This window comes from Sphaerodactylus townsendi, linkage group LG03, assembly GCF_021028975.2.
Source record: "Sphaerodactylus townsendi isolate TG3544 linkage group LG03, MPM_Stown_v2.3, whole genome shotgun sequence".
In the NCBI taxonomy this organism is placed as follows: domain Eukaryota; kingdom Metazoa; phylum Chordata; class Lepidosauria; order Squamata; family Sphaerodactylidae; genus Sphaerodactylus; species Sphaerodactylus townsendi.
Genome location: NC_059427.1, coordinates 112,660,327 through 112,683,638, shown reverse-complemented (window position 1 = coordinate 112,683,638; position 23,312 = coordinate 112,660,327). Strand labels below are relative to the sequence as shown.

The 23,312-nt window shown below is 42.1% G+C and overlaps 1 long non-coding RNA gene across 1 annotated transcript in view; it reads right to left on the bottom strand.

Annotated features, from left to right (window-relative positions):
* The window catches only part of LOC125428471, a 31,807-nt gene extending 9,219 nt beyond the window's left edge, over positions 1–22,588 (bottom strand). Inside the window, exon 1 of the long non-coding RNA XR_007243844.1 lies at positions 22,273–22,588. This is a non-coding gene — a long non-coding RNA (uncharacterized LOC125428471). The remainder of the gene's footprint in view (positions 1–22,272) is intronic.
* Between the last annotated feature and the right edge of the window lie 724 nt (positions 22,589–23,312).

Sequence of the window (23,312 nt, the reverse complement as noted above, 5' to 3'; positions counted from 1 at the left end):
CCAAGTTGCCAAGACAAAATGCCCTTTGGTCACCAAACGTTGGACTCTATTAACCAAAGGAGGAGTTAGCATTATCAGGCCCAAAACTTTTGCATTTGAGGCAACATATGTAACTTTACTGAGGATGGGAATGTGAGTGAAGAAAAGATACCTATTGTATTGCATTCCATAAATATAATTTTAACATGAGAAAATATTCAACTATGAGTGTGTCAGGGTCAACAGATGTTTGCTTAAAAAGCTGATATCTGCCCACATATTTCTCCAATGAATATAAAGGTGAGATGATGGGAAGATCAGAGGACAGTTGAACAGAGGATATTAAAATACATATTATTTTGTGAGGAATGCCTGAGTCTCATCTTGTTTTTATGCATGAACTGAAGACTAGCCCTATTCATAAGTTACAGTGAACACACTGCATGTGTGTGCAGTAGAGTAGCGCCCAGGGGGCGAAGGGCATCTTGCACCAGGCGCACGTCGGTGTGGGCCACATCAGGGGTGGGCAGGGGCTTGGGAGGGCAGGGGTGTGCCAGGGGTGCATGGCACACAGTGCCCCGGATGCAGTTCCCCCTCACTTCGGCTGTGTGTGTGCACATACCTGTTTGTAAGAAAGAACCCATGCATGTTACTTTATAAATGAGACTGGAAACCTGTACCTGGATAAATATGTTGTTCAAATCACCACATTGAACTTTTCATGAGACTTAGTGTAAGTATACAGAAAAATCAAGGGTACACTGTGTGTATGAACAGGGCTAGTGAAAGCTTTGATGCACACTTCCACCTACAATTATAATTTTGGTTCCCTGGAGTTATCTGCAAAGAAGTGTTGCCTGCAATATGGCTGCCTCCAGTATCCATGATGGTATAATTTAGTGTTCATCCTGTTATAATCAGAAGTAGGGCTGAAATCCCCACAGCTGGGTGCTAAGAGACAAGATCCAAGAGGTCTGTGATGAAGTTTAAAAGCATGTTTTGTTTAATTTAAAAGCAGCTGCTTGGGCCTCCTGTTTAGGTGAAGACTCCCACCTTTCACCCTCATGTATGAGATTTCCCGGGTAGAAATTGCACCGTCCACCACTAGATTTATCATGAACACTAGTAGGCAGAAAGATGTGTTACTTGAATCCCCCCCCCCTTACTAATAGGCACCCAGGGAGGTAGCATTTTTTATCCGAAAAGGCTTTTATCCGAAAAGTCCTGGGGGTGGTGGGGTGGCGGCTTTATTTCTGCTTTTAAATAATTTTAAAAGCATCTGAGATCTCATTCTGAACAGTGTTTCCATAGTTGGAATTATTTCAGAAGTGGTGCACTGGATCCAACCCTTTTTCTAGTAGTGCTCTTATGTAACTAGGGCCATAAGTAAGGTACTGCCTCCCACCCCCTCCCAAATGCTTTCTGTCTTAAGAATGCATATATGAGGCTTTCAATCCTATATGTGTCTGAAAAGAGACCTCCATTTCTCTTTCTCTGTGGCCTGGAACAAGTTTTACCAGTTACGCTTTACCAGTATTTTTACAAGACTTAAACATTTCCTGAAACACATTTAATGTGGAAGGGTTTTTTTTAACGCTTAACACTTTTAGTACCTAAAGTCTATAGACGATATCTTTTCAGAGGTGTGGAAAACTGTTATTGTCATAATTGGCACATACGGTCATCTTTTCTGTCCTCCATACAAATAACTTCTCAGGTTTCTGTACTGGTTTCAAGCATTTTGTTGGGAAAAAAATGAAACTGCTTCTTAGTAAATGCAAAAGATGCATGAACACTGTCACAAGCATCTACTGCACAAAGACTGTGACATTCCTGTTGATTAATGACACATTCCTCAGTATGAGTCCATGGCTGGAACTATTTAAGGCTTTTCTTCATCTTCTTTTAATTATGGTGTATCCACTCCCTCATACACATTTGTATCATCAAATGTTTTACTCTTTGGCCCGTTTTTCTTTTAAAAGTGTGTGCTTCTCCCCTCCAGAATTTTTCCTGGACTTAGGCCCCTTCCACACATGCAGAATAATGCACATTCAATCCACCTTCACAATTGTTTGAAAGTGGATTTTGCTATTCCGCACAGTAAAATCCAGCTGCAAAGTGAATTGAAAGTGGATTGAAAGTGCATTATTCTGCATGTGCGGAAGGGACCTTAAAGGGAAAACATTGCTTAAACTGCAATGTGTTCTTCTATTGAGTTAGGAATTCTGACATTTAGGGAAGAAAGCAACTATCGTTTGTGGCTCAAACACAGTGATAGCCTTTGACTTGCTGCAGAAATATTTAACTAGATGATTACTGATGAGGGAAGAAAAAGGGAAGACTCTTTTGCATAAGTAAACTATTTGAGAATGCTCAGAGGCGTGGTCTTTATTGTCCTCCACTTGGTCCATTCCATCTGCAGCTAATGGTTTTAAAATGCAGATGGAGTTGCATTTTATGTTAGGAAAATTGTAGGTTCAGCACTGGGCATTTGGTGCTTGATAAATTTGACTTTCCATCTTAAGGCTCCTCTTTTTCTTTAGCCATAAAGCTGACTAGGCCAGAAGTGGGATATTAGAAAGAAAACTGCATCCAGGCTCCTGTTTCTTCTCCAGCAAATATGAGCAAGGAATCTGACTAGTGAGTTAAGCATTTTTTCAAGAAACCTGGAGCTATGCAAGAGTCTCATTAGATACTCTTACATGGTAGATCAATTGGCAAGTCTTTGGGTTTGAATTGTGTTCTCACCAGTAATTAATTGTCCCAGGCTTTAACAATGTATAGCAATAAATTATATTTATATAGACTATACCTCAGTGTGCTGCTAGGCTCAAGAAAAGTTGATGTGCTGTGCTGTGTAGTTTTGCAGCAGCAGCATATTAACTCAAATCCTAATCCATGCCATTGCACACAGAACGATTCAGCCTTCCCAAATAGCTTGTGGAGCCCTTACAACCACTTGCTCAGCAGCTTAAGAGTCTGCTTCTTGCCCTCCTACCAGACACACAAACCAACAATGACCCAGCACACATTTTGCAGACACAGTTAGTTGGTATGGCCATGTTGGGAAGCACTGATTTTCTGCTGAATTTTAACAACGGTGAGGGGTAAGATTTATCTCCTGCAAGGATTAATATGGCACCTCTTAAGCGAGGCTGCACTTTTGCTCCTGCCATACTATTCTTCTGCTTGGGAAAGTGACAAAGACAGCTCCACAATTGCTGCCACATCCTTCCATTGCTTGCCAGACTAACAAGCGATCAAATCAGCATTTGGCTAGGGGAGGGAACTGACAAGCCAGCTGGTTAACAGGGTTGGTAACCTCTCGCAGCAGGGAAGAAGAAGAAATTCCGCCAGAGGCAGCACCTCTAGTCCATTCATCGCTGAGCTTGTGCTGTGCGCTACAAAGCCCCCCTCCCAGCCATCTGATCACAAGCAAAGTGGATTAGCATGAGCCCTGGCACCAGGAAAAACATGATGGGCAAAATTGTTCAGATTGGTAACCAGGGGCAAATGGATGAAGTAAGCAGCAGGTGCCCCATAAGCAGCAATGCAAGCCTGCTGAGTTCTAGCAATGTACCCCCTGAGGGGCAGAACAAAGTGAAATGAGTCACAGCTTTCACATTATGCATGTTACTGCCTAGGCCCCAGATGACACCAGTTTCCGACATAGTGTGGCGTGCGTCCAGCTCTTGGCTAAAAATATCTTAAGAATGCACAGCTTGGAGGCTGTGAGCAAAAGTAGGGCAGGGTCCCCCGCAATGCCATCATATTGTTGTTCCTACTGCGCAGTTAAACTGATCAGCAGCCCTAATGTTTGTAAACTTCCCTTTTATGCTCTCAGTTATGAATAGAAAGCCAAGTCAATCAGGAGTCATCCTTCTAGGAAATGGGTGTGTACTTGATTCTTGCAGCCTCCTTAATTTTCTGAGGCCCACTGGCTTTGAGGAAATGGCTCATTGATTAGCAGAGGAACAAACCAAGATAGAATAAAGCCCATTTAACCCAAGAATGTTTATGATGCTGGAGATAGGTCTGTACAAAAGGGTTTAGGTCAGTTGAAAACCTGACAGAACAAACCTTGCAAAGTTTGGTTGTCATTACCTTTGCTGTGGTTCTTCCTGTGAAACTGTTGAGTAAGGTTAGCTACCTGTCCTTTGAAAACAAAATGGAAGCAGACACCTGGGCTGAAAATGACCAGCCACCAGGTGGCAATATGGTACTTTAGGCAGATGAAAATTTGTAAAAGGGAGATTTAGAATCTCTGGCACCTCCTCAACAACTAGCAGATTAAGCAAGTTTAAATAAATCCTTTCAAATATCTTAATTATACCCCAATTTAACATGCTGGTGAAAATTTTGTCCACTGTGTACATTTTTAAAGAGTTAGCAAAACTGGGGTGTTGTGGGTTTTCCGGGTTGTATGGCCATATTCCAGTAGCATTTTCTGCATCTGTGGCCGGCATTTTCAGAGGATCAGAATGCTAGCATAATTCTTTACAAATTCAAATAAATAAGGGGGGGGGAGGGAAGGATGCAAACTATGTGATGTTGATTTTTTTCCCCACCACAATGTGTAACTTCAAAAACCTGAAATATTCTAGGGGATTGTTATCGAGCTAAACAAAAACCTTGGAAAAACGTTGCTAGGGGTTCCCACCTTTCTCATCCTTTCCAGATGCTTACAGGCCCAGAACAAATATACTTGATATGACTTCTAGTGAGATCCCCCCCCCCCCGCCCAAACTAAGCCTAGGTCAGGGCCCTCTCCAGAGTGAAGTTTGTCATTATTATTAAAATCTCAGTCTTGATATGGGCGGGGGGGGGGGGGCTTATTGGGTTCACCTGTTTTGTTCTGGTTTAATATTGAAGATTTATGAGGTTTAATCTTGGCTTTTTGCAAAGGGTGTGACCCATCCAGTCACTTTCCTTTTTACAGGGTTTAATTTGTTTTCTCCCAGCCAGTTCCTGGCAGGGCCCATTTATTCAGAACTTCCTTTTGTCACATACGGTATCCACCCAGGACATACTGATACAGTTACCACCAGGATCATGTGACTATTTACCACCATCCCCAGGAAACTCCCCCAATGCTCAGATATGTTATTTTGCCTTATTAATATGTCCAGAAGAATAGCTGTCTATCTTCAGATCTTTTTAAAATACTTTTATAAGAAATATTTTAAAAACTTAATCCCCCCCTCCCCCCAATACACTCTAGGCATCCAATGTCTCCTTCAACAAAGAGAATGACTAACCATAGTCTCCATGAAAGAAGATTTTTTTTCCAAGGAAGACAGTAGTAGGCAGGATGGCCTCACCTTTTAGATTAGGAGCCCCCAGGCTCAAACCCCACTTTGCTCCCCACTGCTTCTTAATAAATATGGGAAGGGACTGGTGAGAAGGCAGTTATGTTGCCAAGATCACGCCAGCATTCCGAGAGTCAAAGGCAAATCCTATTTGGCCACCTCTTTTCAAAAGTCAAAATTAGTCCAGAATAATTCTGTTAGCAGCCTTCATGGATCAGAATTTCAATCAAAGATGCCTATTGATCAAGCATCCTGGGGAAAGAAGACCATAGTCTTTCATGGAAGCATGGAAGTGAAATGCCTGTTTGTCTGACATATTGTTGTGCCATTTGTGCCTGGAGAGGAATGCAGGAGTGGAAGGGGAATGAGGGGAGTTAAGTAACACCCATGACCATAAGAATTAAGAGATTAGTAGTCCAGGAAATTGAAACCTTCCCTTGGCTTTCTCAGTCCAGGTGTGGTGGTACACAAGCACACTATGACGTAGGTGACCTTTCTTCCCTTTGGATGTATCATGACATCTCACTGGACCAGAAAGCAGCCTTCCTGGGAGTGCCACATTCCTCTACACTTAATCCAATTGTATTGCTGTGGTTTTACTTTTTAAAAAAAACAGCTGTAGATTTGCCTGCATGTCCACCCAGACATGAGAAATAAATGCAAACTGGGTATGAGCACATTTTCTGCGTTCCATTTTGCTCTGACTGTCTTCCAGTTTGGCTTGGAGAATTTATAAAGTCAGCACATGAAGGTTGCCACAGTTTTCAATTTGTGTGTTTTTTTTCCTTTACAGGCTACTGATGAGCATGAATACAAGTGATCAAGAACCAAGCAAAAAGAAATTACCTAAACCATGAGACTGTTCTATACAATGTCTGTTTGTATGTGTATGTAAAGTGAGGCAATTCACAGCCCTTGGGGGGGTTTTCAAGACATGTGCTTTAGCTGTGGTGGTTTGCCAAAGCCTTCCTCTGCAGAGTCTTCCTCAGAGATCTCCCCTATGAGCCACTTTATGAATGCTGCGAACAAGTTTGTGTCTCTCCCAGATATATATTTCTCTATGAGCTGAACTACTAGGTAATGATCCAGGGTAGAGCTTCCTGCTCTGAAACCCACCTGTTCAGTAGCCAAGATCGCATCTCTATCCAACCAGTCTGCAAATTCCACCAGAAGATGTTTTGAGTACAGTTTACTTACGATGGTTAATAGACTGATTGGCCTGTAATATCTCCCTTTTTAATGAAGCAGGACTACAATGGTCATAATCACATCCTTTAGGGACTTGGCCAGTAATGATGCAAGGAATGGAGCCTACCACTCAACATTTGCCTTGAAAAGTTCTGGGAAAATTCTGTCTCTGCCTGAAGATTTACCAATTTCTAACTGGTTTATATATGATTTTGCCTCTCCAGGGGTGACAGGGGGGCATTTTGCCACATTTCCTAGATTGGGAACAGAATGAGAATGGTCCAGGCTATTATATAAGGACTGGAAAAATGAAACCCAACTATCGGATGGAATACCACGGTAAGGCTAAATCTGTAAGCCAGGAGCCTTAAATAGCAAAAGTCCTTTCTGAGCCTTGTTTGACGTGGTGAGCCAGAATCTTCTATGTCAAGAAAACGTAATTTTCCCCCAAATTTAGTTATTAATGTAACAGCATTGCTACCCAGCCAAGCATTAACATTGCCTGTCAACAGGACCCTTGCACAAGGTACTCTAATATGAAGAATACAATAAAAGATTCCAAACTATGCCAGCTTTCCTCTATCTCTAGTGTAGAGTATAGAGGGATAAAACTGGACTGACTCAGTTTAACTCCACGGGGAGAGATGGAACAAAAAAAGGAATGAAGACGCCACCTCTACTTTCACAACCCAGGAACCTTCAGATGGCCTCTCTAGCGGCTCCGTGCAAATGCTTTCTCTTTTTAAGACTACAAAATGCATGATCTATATATCTGTATATGAGGGGGGAAGAGAATGGAACCCATTGCCTCTGCTACTCCCCACAGCTGACTGGGCAGAGCAGGGGATAGGTGGAAGCTGGGCAGAGCAGGGGATAGGTGGAAGGTGGGCAAAAGGTCAGGGAGAAAGACGACTTGGAGACCAGAGCAGTGGAGAGTGTGGTAGGTGGGCAGTTGCTGCAGAGGAGTGGGCAGAATGGCACCCAGATGGGGAGAGGGATGAAAGGGAGGCTAGAATGACAGGGAGAGGGGCAGAAAAGCAGGAGGGTAGCAGATTTCTCTGGAGTCGTAAGAACATAAGAACATAAGAAAGAGCCTGCTGGATCAGACCAGAGTCCATCTAGTCCAGCACTCTGCTACTCGCAGTGGTCCACCAGATGCCTTTGGGAGCTCACATGCAGGATGTGAAAGCAGTGGCCTGCTGCTGCTGCTGCTGCTGCTCCCGAGCACCTGGTCTGCTAAGGCCTTTGCAATCTCAGATCAAAGAGGATCAAGATTGGTAGCTGAGGGAAAAAATGGGAGACCAGACTAAAGATGCAGGGGGGAGTGAGCTAACAGGAAGATGGGACCCCCTCCTTGCTGGTTCCTCCCTCCCCTCTTATTTGTATATTTCTGAGTATGAAACAACTTACAGACTCTCCAAATCTACCAGGTACTTTCCCCCAAGCTGGCCTGCTGGAATTAAGCAAAGCCATTAATTAATTCAACTTAGAAACTAGCCAAAAGTTTAAAAAAAAAAGAATTTTGGGGTGAGCCAAAATAAAGGTTGTTGAAATTAAATCCCTTCTGGCATTTTTCAACTCTAAATATTTGAACAGAATATAATTTGCTTTTGAATCTGTTTTTTAAAGGTATTAACAAACTACATGGCAGAGTTTTTGTTTTGTTTTTAAAGACCTCCCCTTTTGAGCAGTAAATTAAAAGGATGATAAAAGCTCTTACACTGGTTGTCCAGATGATAGTACCCCAATTTAGCGCAGGGGGGAAGTAACCATGCTCAATCTAATTAGGGCTTTCTAGGATATTCAGAGCTGCTATCATCCTGCAAAGTTGAGGGAAACAGTCGTCTAATTGGCTTCCTGCTGGGGAGTCCATAAAAAGTTTTTATTATCCTTCTGTGTAACCTATTCTGCAGCTGGACTTCCCAGCTGGACTGTTTTGAACACAGTGCTGCCCTCATCTAAAGGCATGGTTGCAAGAAAGTACTATGGCACTAGCCAACAAATCTTACCAGTTATCTGAGGAGTTCTTCTCAGAAACATATGTACATGTCCTCTACAATTTTATGTTCTTGGTTTTAAATCAACTTGCTATTGTTTCACATGTCTCATGCCTGCAATTTTAAACCTTAGCCTTCTTGATGCCTGCCCATTTTTGTTCTTTGTATAATTTTTGGGATGTAACACATCAATGCGTAATCCTTTGCTGTAGATATTTAATCTTAATTACCGTATCTGCTACTTTCACAGTGCTCTTAACATGTTGAGAGGACCGCTACTTGCCTCCTGAAGTTGTTATCCTGACCATAGGTGCATGAAACTACGGGTCAGCTCACATGACCATTTCAGACTACGATTGCAGCAGATGAACACCAGCCTGTGCCAGTCATCTGCTTCAGCCCATGCTGCAGTGGTTATGTGCATGCACCACCTGACCAGATTCAGTTTCTGGTGCCATCACTAACCTGTATTTAAAATGACTTTATGCCATGCAAGAAACCAAATTCATACTATGTTCAGCTAGTAACCAACTCAGCAGGTGACAGCCAGCACAGAGTGATAATTCCTGTAGCTATAGCAGATGAATCAGCTCTGTTCCACTGAAACTCAGGCCCCTTCCGCACATGCAGAATAATGCACTTTCAATCCACTTTCAACGCACTTTGCAGCTGGATTTTACTGTGCAGAATAGCAAAATCCACTTGTAAACAATTGTGAAAGTGGATTGAAAGTGCATTACTCTGCATATGTGGAAGGGGCCTAAGATATTTATTTCTACATAAACCTTTTCAGGTTTAGAACACAAGTGTTTTAGACAGACAGGTTTAGTTAAAACAAACTAAATGTTGCTACTGGTGAAACAAAAATTGTAGCTTCTAATATCTTCCCTATTCCATTTGTTCTTTGAGGATTCATATCAAATTAAAGGACAAAAATATATTAAATGAACAAGGGATTAAGATGTTTGAGGGCAGCATTCACTAAATAATTAATTGTAATCTTGGGCTGGTCTACTGGGAAGGGAAGGGGGAATAATGGTAACTGGACTTAGCTGAACATTGCACGCTTATCTATCCTGGTCACTGCTGCTTACCTAGACAACCTTCACTGGGACCACCAAGACAGCAGATACCTTCCTAACACTACGTTTTCAACCTCTCACCTACTGCCCAAAGAAGATAAGAGGCACCTGCAGGTCTAAGGGGCAGTTTCTGGCATTACTTCAGCTTCAGTGGGGACAATATGATGTAGTAAAAACAGATAAATCTTCAGGAAGCTGGCAGTGATATCCCAACTTCATGCAGAAGAAGAGGGTGAAAAGAAGTACAAGACTGCTTTAATCAATTCAGTTTAACCTTTAATGGCATATAAACTGCTTTAGTCTAAATAAGAACTGAACTCCAAGGGGAGGGGGTGTTGTGGGGAAGATTCTGTTGAAGCTTGCTAGCAGAACCTGACTCATGTCTGCTCCCACATAGAGAAATCTTCTGCAGAGGCCTAGTTATGAATATTGTTTGTAGAAGAAGGGGTGGGAGTCTCACTTGAGCTTTCAAACACATTTGCCTTCTTGTAAAAAGTCTAAACAGCAAGCTTTTATATCTGATCCTCACAATGAGGGACTGGCAAGAAAACGAACTACAGTATTTTTTCTCTGAATCTCTCTCTCTCTCTCTCACACACACACACACAAACACACACAGTCTACATGCTTTACTTCCATGGGAAAAGGGTGATAAATTATTCAGGGTTTATCTCTGCAAATGCCAGTTGGAATTTTGTTTTGCTGGAGCAGGCAGGTGGCCATGGCATGGTGGAGTGGGAGGAGATTTGGGTACAAGAAGGGGGCCTTTCTGTTGTTTGCCCATTTTCCTGTACAATCTTGCTCTCATGAATTCTCAATAAGCTGTCCAAATACAAAACAAAATCAGCACACTCATTGAACAGAGGTTTCAGCTGCTGCCAGGACTTCTCTCGCATGAAGATGTTGCAAAGGGGGTGTTACCTGGAAATTAGTTCAGCATTCACAAACACTTTCAGAATGTGCCTGTTTTCAGAATGAACTGCTGCTGTTGGACACTCTGAGCCAGAAAGGAAGTCTTGGGGTATAGCCTCTCCCCACCCCCGTCCCTTCAGTTTAACTTTTCTGGGCCTGCTGTATATGTGGTAGACAGACATGCTAGCAATTTGAAATCTATATTGTAGTAGAATATAACATGGGTAAGATTGGATTTTCTGTCTCTGCAGTGGACATTTGCCAGCAGAGCATGTTACCTGTTTACCCGTTTCCTAATTTCCACCAAGTGTTTTTAGAAAGGGATGGGGCTATTGGCCACTGGAAATCTGATTGGCAGTACATATTTTTAAAAATGTTGATTTGGCAGCAGCTGCCCTCACAGTTCAAAGATCTTTACAGTGCAATTGAAGGTAAGCTGCAGCTGTCATTTTATGTGCTCACAGCATTGTGTCAGAATGCCAATGGTGCCAATTGGCCATGCTGGCAGGGGCTGATGGGATTTGTAGTCCATGAACAACTGGAGAGCCTCAGGTTGCAGATCCCTGAGCTAGAGGAACAGCGGGTAGAAATATATACAAAACTTGAACAGGCTATTCTCAGTCCTAGCAGAAGTACTATCAGTGGGCAAACCTAGTTTTAAGGGCAAGTATTTTACACATGCCTCCAAGCAGCTGCAGATGCTTGAAAAATAGTGATGATGATAAGACCATGAGAGACTTCTCAAATACATATAGTGGTTACTCATAAGAGGCACACTCTACTAAATCAGAGCCATTACAACCAGTGAGAAAACAACCAGTTGCTACTATGTATCCATTATTTTCAGAGGAAGGCAGTTATCTCCAAAGAATGTTATATGAAGTGTGTAACCTAGTCTCTGATGTGGATGCAGGAAGGAAGTGACTAAGGAATTCTGACTCCCTGGGCAGCCATTAAACCCTTTTCTTGAGCTACATCCTGGAGCTTCAGTTCAGCATCCTATCTCCATCTTGCCTGGGTACATTGGTAGTGCCAATGAAACCCTCTCACCATCTCCTGTTTTCATGATTTCCTTCCCCATGAGCCTGGACTTAGCCTCAGTATCTATCTGTTGAGTGAGTCATGCACCATTCCTGTGTCCACTGGATTTCTCATCTACTCCTTCCATGACCTGATGCTTGTCTCACTCTTGCTTCTCAGTAGCATATGGCTCCACAGCCTTTTTCAATTCCTTGCTTCTGAGCAACGTAATTATATCTACTGAAGTGATGTTCATGCTACACTTAGACAGAGATTTGCATGGAAAATATTCAAATTGTTCTCAGAGTTCAATATGAAAAAAGTTCCATATTTGATTATTGTAAGGGGGTAACTGAAAGGCAAAACAGCAAGTGCTCCTTTGTGGAGCTTTTAAACAAAATGAGTGAGCAGTCTAACACAGAGATTGCATCACAGAGATACACACATTCACTATCATCTCTTAAATTTAAACTTTCACGTTTCGAAAAATGTTGTAATTTTGGCAGTAAGAAGTCATCAGTCGTCACAATAATCCAGAAGATACTCATTACAGTAGCACAACCTCATTCTACATCGCAAGCTGAATACCAACAAAACATTATCTGGAGAAGTAGTGAATTTTCCTTGATATAGCTATATCTATATATCTACACACACACAAAATTCCCAAACAAAAGCACAATCCTGCAGTTGCATACCAAAACAGATCAAATGGAAAGAGGAAATCGTAATTAGAAGTTCAGCAATAGAACTCTTGAAAGGTTATCCAATTTATATTTTTAGAGATGCTCAAGAAAACATGGGGCACCATTTGGTTAGAATCCTTCAGTTATAGGATACCCTGCTAGATCCCATTACTACATTTTTATAATTGTATGCAGAACTAGATTTTGAATCTCATGTCAAAACGATAATTTTCCAGTTATCTATCAGTTGCCAGTTTTTGTGAGGACAACAATTTGTTCATTGCAAATACATGTTTCAGGCATCCAAATAGATTTGTATACATGGACATCACCAGATAGACAGTATAGAAATCAAATAGATTATATAATTGGAAATAGAAGAAGGAAAAAACTCTATTCTTTCAGCTGAATCAAGACCAGGCCCTGATTGTGGTACAGATCATGAATTGTTAATATAGAAAATTAGATTGAAGCTGAAGAAAAACACCAGAACATTCATAATATTAAAATAAAATCTAAGCAACCTTCCTGAAGAGTTTAAAGATCATGTAAAGAACAGATTTGCATTGTCTAGTTTGTGACTGTAATCCAGAACTGTGGGTTGAAACTAGAGATATTATCAGAGAAGAATGCACAGACTATTATTGTAGCCAAAAGAAATGAAAAGCTTCAATTGATAAATGAGGAAGCTTTTAAAATTGCTGTACATAAGAACTAAAAGTAAAAGGCGGCAGAAACAGAATAAAAAGTCTAAGTGCAGCATTCCAGTGATTAACTCACAAAGAAAACTATTATAATAACCAGTGTAAAGAAATAGAACAACAAAAAAGGAAGAATAAGAGATCTGTTCCACAAGATCCAAGAAATCAAAGGCAAATTTAAAGAACAGTTAGGCATGTTGAAAAATGAACATGGAAATAAATTAACTGAACAGATGAACATGGAAATAAATTAACTGAACAGAACAGAACAAAATAAAGTGTGAACAAGTGTTGAATAACTATACAGAAGAGATGAAAGGACGACAGTTTCCTTCTAGGAAGAATCTTTAGAAGAAGAGCCTACAGATTTAGATAATAAAGTGAAAGCAACACTGAGAGAAATTGGGAGAAACAAATCACCAGGAACAGATGGAAAATCAATAGAGCTATTCCAAGCCACAGAAATGGAGTCCATCAAAATCTTGACAAGAATATGCCAACAAATATGGAAAACAAAACTACAGGAATCAGTCAATTTATATTCCAATTCCCCCCCCCCAAAAGATGTCAAAGATGACAGCAAGTATCAGACCATTGTATTAATTTCTCATATGAGTAAAGTGATGTTGAAAATCTCATAACAAAGATTGTTGCAACATATGGAATGAGAAATACTTGATTTTCAAGCTGGATTCACAAAGGGAAGAGGCACTAGAGATCATACTGCAAACCTACATTGGTTTCTGGAGCATATGAGAGAATTTCAGAAGAAAAATCAACTTGTGTTTCATAGATTGCAGCAAAGCTTTTGACTATGTGGATTATGAAAAGCTATGGCTGGTTTTAAAAGAAATGGCTGTGCCACAGCATCTGATTGCTTTGATGTGCAACCTGTACTCTGGACAAGAGACTACTGTTAGGAAAGAATATGGAGAAACAGAATGGTTTCCAGTTGGCAAAGATGACAAAGATGCGTTTTATCTCTCTGTCTCTTCAGTCATAAACTGGATTAGATTTAGATGAAGGTGGAGTGAAAGTAGGCAGGAGGAGCATTAACAATTTGAAATATGCTGCTGATAACTACATTACTGGCAGAAAATAGTAAAGACTTGAAATTACTACGGCTGAAAATTAAAGAAGTGCTAATGGAGGACCACAGCTGAACATCAAGGAAACAAAAATAATTATTACTGGATAATTACTCAGCTTTCAGGTGGACAATGAGGAAATTGAAATTGTTGAAGATTTTCCATTCTTTGGCTCCATCATCACCCAAAAGGGAGAATGCAGTCAAGAAATTAGGAGAAGGTTGAGACTAGGAAGGGTAGATATGAAGGATCTAGAAAAGATTCCTAAGTATAAGGATGTGTCACTAGCAACCAATGTCAAGTTAATTCATACCATAGTATTCATTATTACTATGGTCAATTCCCCATGGTCAATTAATATCATGGAATATGGATGAACTCCCCACTGCCTGAGCGACTAACAAGTCTTCTTCCAGGTTCTGTCACTCATTCTCCCCCTTGTTCTGCACCTTTTCAGTACCTGGTTGCAAGTGGAACTTTTCAAAAATCACGTCACCAAACCTGTATGGTGGGAAGGATCGGGGGACTAATCAGGTTTCCGAATTCCTGCCATTGAGTGTGACACAAATGTCTTCCAGCCAATAGGCATGCGGTGGGCTGGCTCGATGCGTGCGCAGCCTCCTCTAGGTTTTGATTTCGCTTTTGGGGTCTGTGTGCATATGTGCGAGGGAACGTGAGCCAGTGAACCATTTCAGTTGGTGGAGAGTGGCACGATTATATGATTAAACTATTAAATGAGGTTCTCCCTCTATGCCAAATGTGCCCAAAGCCAAGTCAATGAAGAAAATGAGGCAAAGTCTATGAGGCAGAGAGTAGAACCCTGTGGTACCCATGTACTGAACCAGAGCTGCTCTCTGATCAATCTTCACAGCACCTAGGCAGAGATAAGGAGTCTGTCCCTAGCCTTACATAAAAGTTTTTTAAATCTAGCCGCTAATGGAAACATATGGCACCAATCTCGTGAGAACACGAGATCATGAGAAAACGTTAACCAACCAGAAAGTGGCACATGCTCACGTCATGCTGTTATCACATCTTTCATAGGAAAACCGGTCCCGCCCCAAAACGGCCCTCCAGCCAATCAGGAGAGACCAGCCATTGCGATCGTGCGGTAGTGGGGAGTGTCACATTTCCAGAATGCGATATAGGCTTAGATGTCTTCAATTGGAAACAGCTGCAGTGGGGAGGCTGAAACCTCGATTAAAAGGTGCAGTTTATTTCCAAACTTGGTTTGATCTAGATAGAATTTCCCTGTGGGGAATTGACCGTATACGCACAGAGACAGTCAGTTCTATGCATTCAAAGTGGAACAGAGTATTTTGATGGAATAATTTATCTGGTCTTGGTTTTGCTGTACACTGAAAGATCACTTTTTAGGAAGAAACCAGCACGATAATGTCATTCAAATGTATTAAATGGAATTTTAAGATAGCAAGGAATTCAGTTTTCTAAAGCTGGTTTAAACGTGGGATATTTTTCTGCTCTGTTTGTCCTTTTCAGTATAACAACAGTTCTCCATTCCAGTTATGGGACTGTTAGCATTAAAATGAAAGTACCAGAACTCCAGTTAGGTATTCAAGAAGCAGCGCCTGTGCTCATTTGGAAAGAAGCAGGACTATACAGAGGATTTCCCACACATGCAGCTTTCTCTTTTTGCTTTCTGTTTCAGATGAGAGTAAACAAACCACTTTTGTCACTGAAGGAGTCAAGAAAGATGAGGTAAATGCACGTGCTGTCTGTGTATGTGAACACACACATATGCATACTTTGAAAACAGCAGATGTCAGTTTTCCCTTCAGCCACGCCAGCAGAAATATGCTGCTGCTGTATCATGATGAAGGAACTATGTAAGCCGAAACTATGAGGCACACTCATCATAATTGCCTCAGGATACATTTCACCCTATAAGGTAGGAAGTAAACTTTACCTGTGTGAGTGTTGGTTCTGGGCATACACTCGTCGTCCTTCTCTCCAAGCCAATAAGCGCTGTTCATGCATTGATCTCTGCTCCTTGGTCTTCTGGACAAGTAAAATATCACCTGAACCCATTCCTTCTCTGTAACCTTCACTCAAGTCTTTATTTTCCTAGGCTTTGTATGTTAGCAACACTCTTGTTCTTTGGCCAGTTTTTCATGGTGAAATTGCACCAGTGTGAGCACGGGGAATATACCTGTGCATTCAAGGATTCCTCACGGCTCCTGGGACTGCAGTGTGTCTGCCCCTGTGTGGCAGAGGCTTGTGTGCAGCCCAAAGAGGATAAAAGGGACACCTTCTGCTGAGCTGCAGTGGCAAAAATCCATCTGCTGGAGGAGATGGGGGAGATTGATGGGCGGGGGGGGGGGGCACAGAGAGAAGAGGTGAGTGTGAAAGGAATCGCGGCTTCCCAGCCATCTGCGTCAAAGGTATCCCTCCTCCTCTCCTAAAGGGAGTCTTTGACTGCAGCCATTGCAGAAGGGCTGCTGCTCACATGCTTTCCTCCCATCCTGCCTGGGAAAGGTAGAGTGCTTTTCGTTCCCCCTCCCCTCCCCTCCCTGCTTTCTCTTTCTAAATCCACAGGTTCTCCCTCCATGAAAGGAAATGGGGGAATGGGGAAGAATGGTGCCATTTGAGTGACACAACCAGCAGCCAATCAGAACGTGTGAAACGGTGGTTGTCCGCGCCTGTACGGAATAGATCGTGGGGCAAATGAAAAAAGCCCTGTGCCAGTGCAGAAACAGCTGGAGCAGTATAGGGGCAGAAGCGGGGATCTGTGAATCTGTGAAGAATCACAGACCATAGCAAAATTGACCCGGTACGTGAGATCCCGGGTTCACCCAGGTGCAATTTCACCGTGAAAAAACAGCCTCTGTGATATATTGATGCGTTGGAAACATTTGGTTGGAAATGTATCAATATAATTCTACTTGATTGTTGTGCACTGCTACTCTGATGTTGCTAATGTATTGATTTATTATAAATGTATTAGATATTGTACGGATTTAGTTGATACCTGAATTGTCTCTTAATGCTGCTGTTTTTGTTCTTAGAAGTTGTATAGCCTGAAGTTCCAAGTCGCCATCTGAAATTGGTTCTATTTAGTCTTCTGTATTTTATTACTGTTACTGTTTATTACTGTTATATTGTTGAAATGTATTGTTTATCATGTTGTTAGCCGCTCTGAGCCCTTCGGGGATAGGATGGGGTACAAATGTAATTGAAATGGGGGGGAAAGGGAAAAAAAGAAAAATTTTCTTCTTGTCAATAAAAATCCCTTTTCTTCAGTTATAGCTTTCCTAGTTACTTTTAGGTGTAATCTCTTAAAGAAGGATCCTGGTACACACTGGTGGAGAATATTGCTGTTGCCCACCTCTCGCTAAGCAGCCTTTTAGCTTCTAATTCCCCAAATTAACTGTTAGAAGGCAGACCACCAATTTGGGAAACAGGTGAAGTTGCTGGAAGGAAGAATTTCAGCTTTATATAGATCTAACCATAAAAGCAGAGGACAATGCCATGAAAGTGAAGCTTTTATTTTACCTACACCGAACCCTTGAGATGACTTACTAGGCTGGATATAGCATTTGAATGGGGAACCTAGCAGCAGCAGGCTTTTTGTTTGGTGGAACAATTGATTACTAACTTGCCAATCTCACAATATTATCATCCAGGACAATAGTTAATTCTCCAGTGTGATGTATCTGCAAATGGCCTTAGTACAGTCCTGGTGCAGGTCCGCCCAATTGCATATGCAAGCAGAACCCTTTCAGAGACTGAGATATGCCCAAATTGAGAATGAGCTGCTAGCAGTGGTATTTGGAATGGAACAATTTCATCAATTTACCAGGCAGTCACTGTGTTTTCAGACCATTATCCTCTTGAGACAGTAGTCATGAATCCTTTACTGAGTGCTAAAAACACATTACAGGGAATGTTGATATGACTGAAGCGCTATGATGTGATGATCAAATATTGTCCCATTCACCTAATGGTACAAGCTGACAGCCATAATAGAGCATATAACCTAATAACAGTGAGTCTGAAAAGGGGGCCAGGACATTGAATCCATTGATATGCTACACTATCTCTCTACTGCAGCAAAGAAACTCCAGGAAATTAAAGAGGTCGCAGATAAAGATGTAGAGTTGCAAACTGTCAAAACAACAGTACTAATACAAATGTCAGGTACCTTCAGGAGTGGAACAACACTTCCAATGCAAAGATAAATTGATTGTACATGATGGAATAATTTTTTGAGAGCAAAGAGCAGTTGTTCTAAAAGGAGGTCATGCATAAATTCATGCTTCTCATGTGGGTATTGAAAGTTTCATTAGAAGAGTGTTACCCAGCTTTCACAGGTTGTGAACTTATTTTTAAGGAATCTCCACCAGCTGCTAAGAGTGTAACAGCACACAACTATTTTAAGTAGCAATGGGGAAAATAACTTGGCTTAGCAATGTGAGAGGCAGACTGGGTAGGGATCTTTTAAAGACTATGTATACCAGAAATGGCTTGAAACGTATCTGTAGAGAATTCACAAAAGACCAAATTGCAGTTTAAATATTTTTATATAAATTTTGGTTGCAAACAATCACACAGTAAGAAGTCAAGGCACATACACACAGTTCCTAGGATATAAACAGGGAGGAGAAGATAGGTGGGATGATAGCACAGGGAGTTGGGGAAGCAGGGATTATATATTACCTAAATTCAGCTGAAGAAATTCTTGTAGAAGGCAGGGATTCCTATGCCAGCATGGAGAGTGGAAGCCAGCAGCAGCTGGAGCCAGCTGCAGCTGAAGCCAGCCTGGAGGGCTTGAGCCAGCATTGAGAGCCAGCATTGAGAACTTGAACCAGCAGCAGGAGCTGGCTAACTAGCCAGCTAGCGCTAGAGTAAAGAACCAGCATTAAGAACATGGAACTTTGGGTGCAATGTATTTTTATACCCTTTTGCTCAGGTAGGGGCGGGAGCAAGAGAGTTTTAAGTCCCCCCCCCCCTAAATTCTCTGGAATTTCCCATGCTGGACTTGCTGGCTTGAGCTCTATCTAAAGCTCTTCTATTGTTCTAAACCCCGGGACAATGGGAGTCAATTGCTCTAAGATTAAGTCAGGAAGCACAGAATGGCTTTATGCAGAGTAACTCTGTAGAGACACTGCCCAGGTTATTCAGATTTGGCAGAGACATTTGACCAGAATAAGGTGAGTGGTTTAGGAAAGTCATAACAATGGGTAGAGGAAATGCAAAGAAGCAACCATCTGTTGCTGACCTGGTTTCCAGAAGAGATAGGGAAATGCAGTATCTGATGCTGAGGTGGCTTTCCATATTCTTTGTCTTAACAGTATCTTTGCAAGGTGTGGTAATCAAGCATGCCCTTAAACAGGATGAGACCTTTGTGACCTTTGGACATGCTGCTACCTACACTGAGAGGTGCTGTGAAAACTGGCTTTTGCCAATATGGTTTTAAAGAAAAATATATTGCAATAATATATGGGGGTGATCAGGGCCATAACAATAGCAAGGGAATGCATTTATTGGCCACAGGTGAACTTATAACTATAAAGCTAGATAAAAGGATGTAATATTTGTAGATGTTGTGACAATCAACAGCAGAAAGATCATTTCCTACTTCATAAAGTTCCCACCAAACTATGGGAAAAGGTTAAATTGTTTACTTTTAGGGGGCAGCAGTATTTAGTCTAAAACCTTTGAGAAACTGATGCCTTGTCAGACACTAAGAGCAAAACAGTTATTGCTGAACTGAAGGTGCATTTTGCAAAGTATGGCATTCCAGATATAGCTTTTTCCAATAACAGATTTCAGTTTTCATCAGAAAACTTTAAACTGTTTGCAACAAACAGTACGGTGGAGTTTGACCACCATATTTCATCTCCAAGTCAGAGGTGTATCTAGGGTGGGGCGGGGCAGGAGACATCCCTCAAGCACTGCCCTTCAAGGTTTTGAGGCATGCATGCAGTTGAATGTTGAATCTGGCCAGCATTCAAACCCACCCACCCCACCAAAAAAACCCATGTGGACTTTGGGATGGGGGTTGCCTGTTCAATTCTGAGCTTGGTTTGGCTGGGTCCAGCTTTAAACTGCAGGCTTTAAAGTTTGACCTAGCCAAGCTTAGCCCAGCATTGAACTGAACACATGATCTGACTGGCTCCAGACAGGTGGAGCTTGGGGTGGAGGCAGCAGTATAAAGCTAGAGGTGGTCAGACTAAGTGCTCAGTTCAAAGGTGAGCTTAGCCTGGCTGGTTTTGCAGTTTAAGCCTGCAGTTTAAGCTTGACCAAGCCAGGCTGAGCCCAGCCTAAAACTGAGGGTTGGGTCTGACCGGCTGCAGCTTTTTACTGCTGGCTCCGCCCCCAAACTCACTTGCCCTTTGGAGATGGAGTTTGGAAGGCAGAGCCAGCAGTATAAAGCTGGAGCAAGTCAGATCGAGAGCTCAGTTGGAGGCTGGGCTCTGCTGGGCTGGATCAAGCTTTAAATTGCAAGCTCAACGCTGCAAGCTCAAATTGCAAGCAGTTTAAAACTGGACATGGCAGAATCCGGTGTCAAACAGGCATCCCTCTCCTGTACTCCACATGGATCTTGGGAGTGGGTGAGCTGCAGTTCTTGCCCTGGGTGCCATCTTTGACCAATATGCCCCTGCCCTATGTTATCCGCAAACTAATGGCAAGATGGAAGTGGCAGTGAAAACTATCCAAAAGTTTCTATTGAAGGCTATTACAAGAGAGACTGATCCCTGGCTATCATCCTTAGAATCCTTTGCAAGGTTGCCTAATAAATCCAACACAAACTCTAATGGGAATGGAGGGCAAAAACTCTGCTGTCTATCAGAGGAGAACTTTAAGATGGCAGACAGATAACACCACAGAGAAGAAATGATCCACAATCAAAGACAAGACTTTTTAAAATAATTGGTCTGCGAAGGCACCCCAGTTAGAATCCAACCAGAAGGAAAGAACAAAAAGGAAAGGCAAAAGAAACAGTGAAAGTATAAGCAGCACCAAGATGATATGAAATCATTATATAAGGAGTGCAAGTGAACAGAAGATGACTAAAATCTAATTGATATGATATGAAGGAACTACTCAGGGAACAAAAGTGACCGCTAGAGAAGAGAAAGCAATTCCACCAGACCTTAAATCTACTGAGAGGGAAGGTCATCAGAATGAAAAAGATTATCTGAATGGAGAAGAACCAGGATCAGAGACTAATAGTGAACACTCAAACTATGGGAACTCACGGAGAAGACCAACATACCTTGAGGGTTATATAGCTAAGTTATGGCACAACGAGACTCTGATTTAGGCCTTTTCCACATTTACAGCTTACCATAGAACTCCCCAGTGGCCAAACCTTGTGTCTTGGAAATGTTTTTGTGAAAACATTCTGTACACCTCCATTTCTCTTGTCTTTTCAGTTGCATTTATTCCACATGCTACTGCTGAAAATGTTATTATTCCTAACAGGGGCGGGATGTCATCCATGATGCAGAAGAACAACCCTCCCGCAAAACAAACAAACAAACCCTACAGGAACAGCTGCCATTACCTGAAGGAACAGAAACACATAACTCCCCACAAAACCCACATTTTCCAGCTAAATCAGAGCAGAAGTGTAGCATGATTGTCACTGCAGTAGTCCCTGATCAATTTCCTCCTGCAAAAGCAACTTCCTTTGGAAATTTCAATGGCCTTTATCCATGTTCCCGTGTAGTCACCCAACCTTCCTTTCATCTATTTTCTCCTCCCCCACATTCTCTAGTTTCAAAAGGCATTTAAATTTTTCCTCTTTGTCAAATTGCATTAGCGATGTGATGTAAATACAAATATGAACTTTGTGTCCACAGTTAGGATCCCATTTTCTGCTCAAGACCAAACACACACAAACAGCTATCACCATAGTCTACTCAAGAAAGACTGACCCTTGATAGAATAGCAAAAGATATCCAGTAAGTTTCATCACTTTATAGAGAACTGAAACAGAGTCTCACAGTCTAACTCTTCTTGCTTACTCTAGCTATACTCACCTGCAGCCTCTATGGTAGATACATTCTAGCAGTCCAGGCTATACAAGCCTACCTTTCTTTCGGAGGTTGATGGTTGGTTGGTTGGTTGGTTAACCCTCAGTGGTGGGATTCAGCCGGTTCGCACCACTTTGGCAGAACCAGTTGTTAAAATGGTGCTTGTTGACAACCAGTAGTTAAATTATTTGAATCCCACCACTGTTAACACTTGATTATCATGTATAAAGAAAACAAATGGAACATAACTTTTCCCAAATGAACACAATACAGTGTCATTTTGAGGAAAGAGAAGGCAGCTCACCATAGTCTTTCTTGCAATATTTCTTCATGTTGATCTTCAGCTTTCCTTTGGATGCCTTGCAATACGAATCACAGTCTTCAGGGGGAGACGAGGAGGAAGAAAAAGAAGAAAACAGTAACAAAGCAAATTAGTCTTAAAATGAATGAAAGGCTTGAGGGAACAGGGAGGGATGGGGGTGAGGGAAAGAGAGTAGTAAAAGCTGCCGCTTGCTATGAATAAGCAGTGTGCCTGTGATATCCATCTGCCAGGACCTGATTGGGTCATCTAATGGGGGCATTCAGTGAAAAACCTTCCTTTCTAAAGAAATCTTTTTCACAAAAGAAGCCATCCTCCTCTCCCTTTCCATCCCCTCTCCTCCCCCTCTCCTCTCCCCGCCTGACAAATTCTTTAAGCTGTCTTCTGCAGGCTACAGGCTGCCTCCATGGGAGACCCCGGGGCCTCCCTTATTGTGCCACCCAGATCTTTGGAGTGCCACAGCCCCCCATCCCAGTTTTTAAACTGCAAAATGGAGCCTGATTAAAGCCCACAGAGGCTTCTTTGTCACCCCTAACCCAGACCTGTGTCAGGCTTTGGCATTCATTGCAGAGGGTTTCTGGCTGGGGTCACTCCTCAACAAAAAGGGTCAGAGAGGAAATTAGCAGCCCATGAAGCATTAGGAAAGCCTTTGGCATCCACTCTACTGGAGTGTGCAAATAAAATGCCCCAGTGAGACTGCTTCATTTCTAATGGGCCCTACTGCTGTGATGTGATGGTTTTACTCCCTCTGAACATCATCCTGCATTCTAGTGTTACTAATATGATGCCGCCAGCAATGCCAGCTTTAGCATTGTTTCTCACTTTGACTATGCTAGAGCAATGTGATGTCACTTGAAACACTGCATCAAAGGCTGTCGTTTTGCCTCTGTCTCCAGTATTGGGCTGGGCTGGGCTGGGCTGAGCAAACTTGCGCAGGCATGCTCTGTTGACACTGCATCCCCAGGATATGGCAGAAGGGAATGAGTCTGCACCAACATCTCATTGGTTAAACCAGCACAACTGAG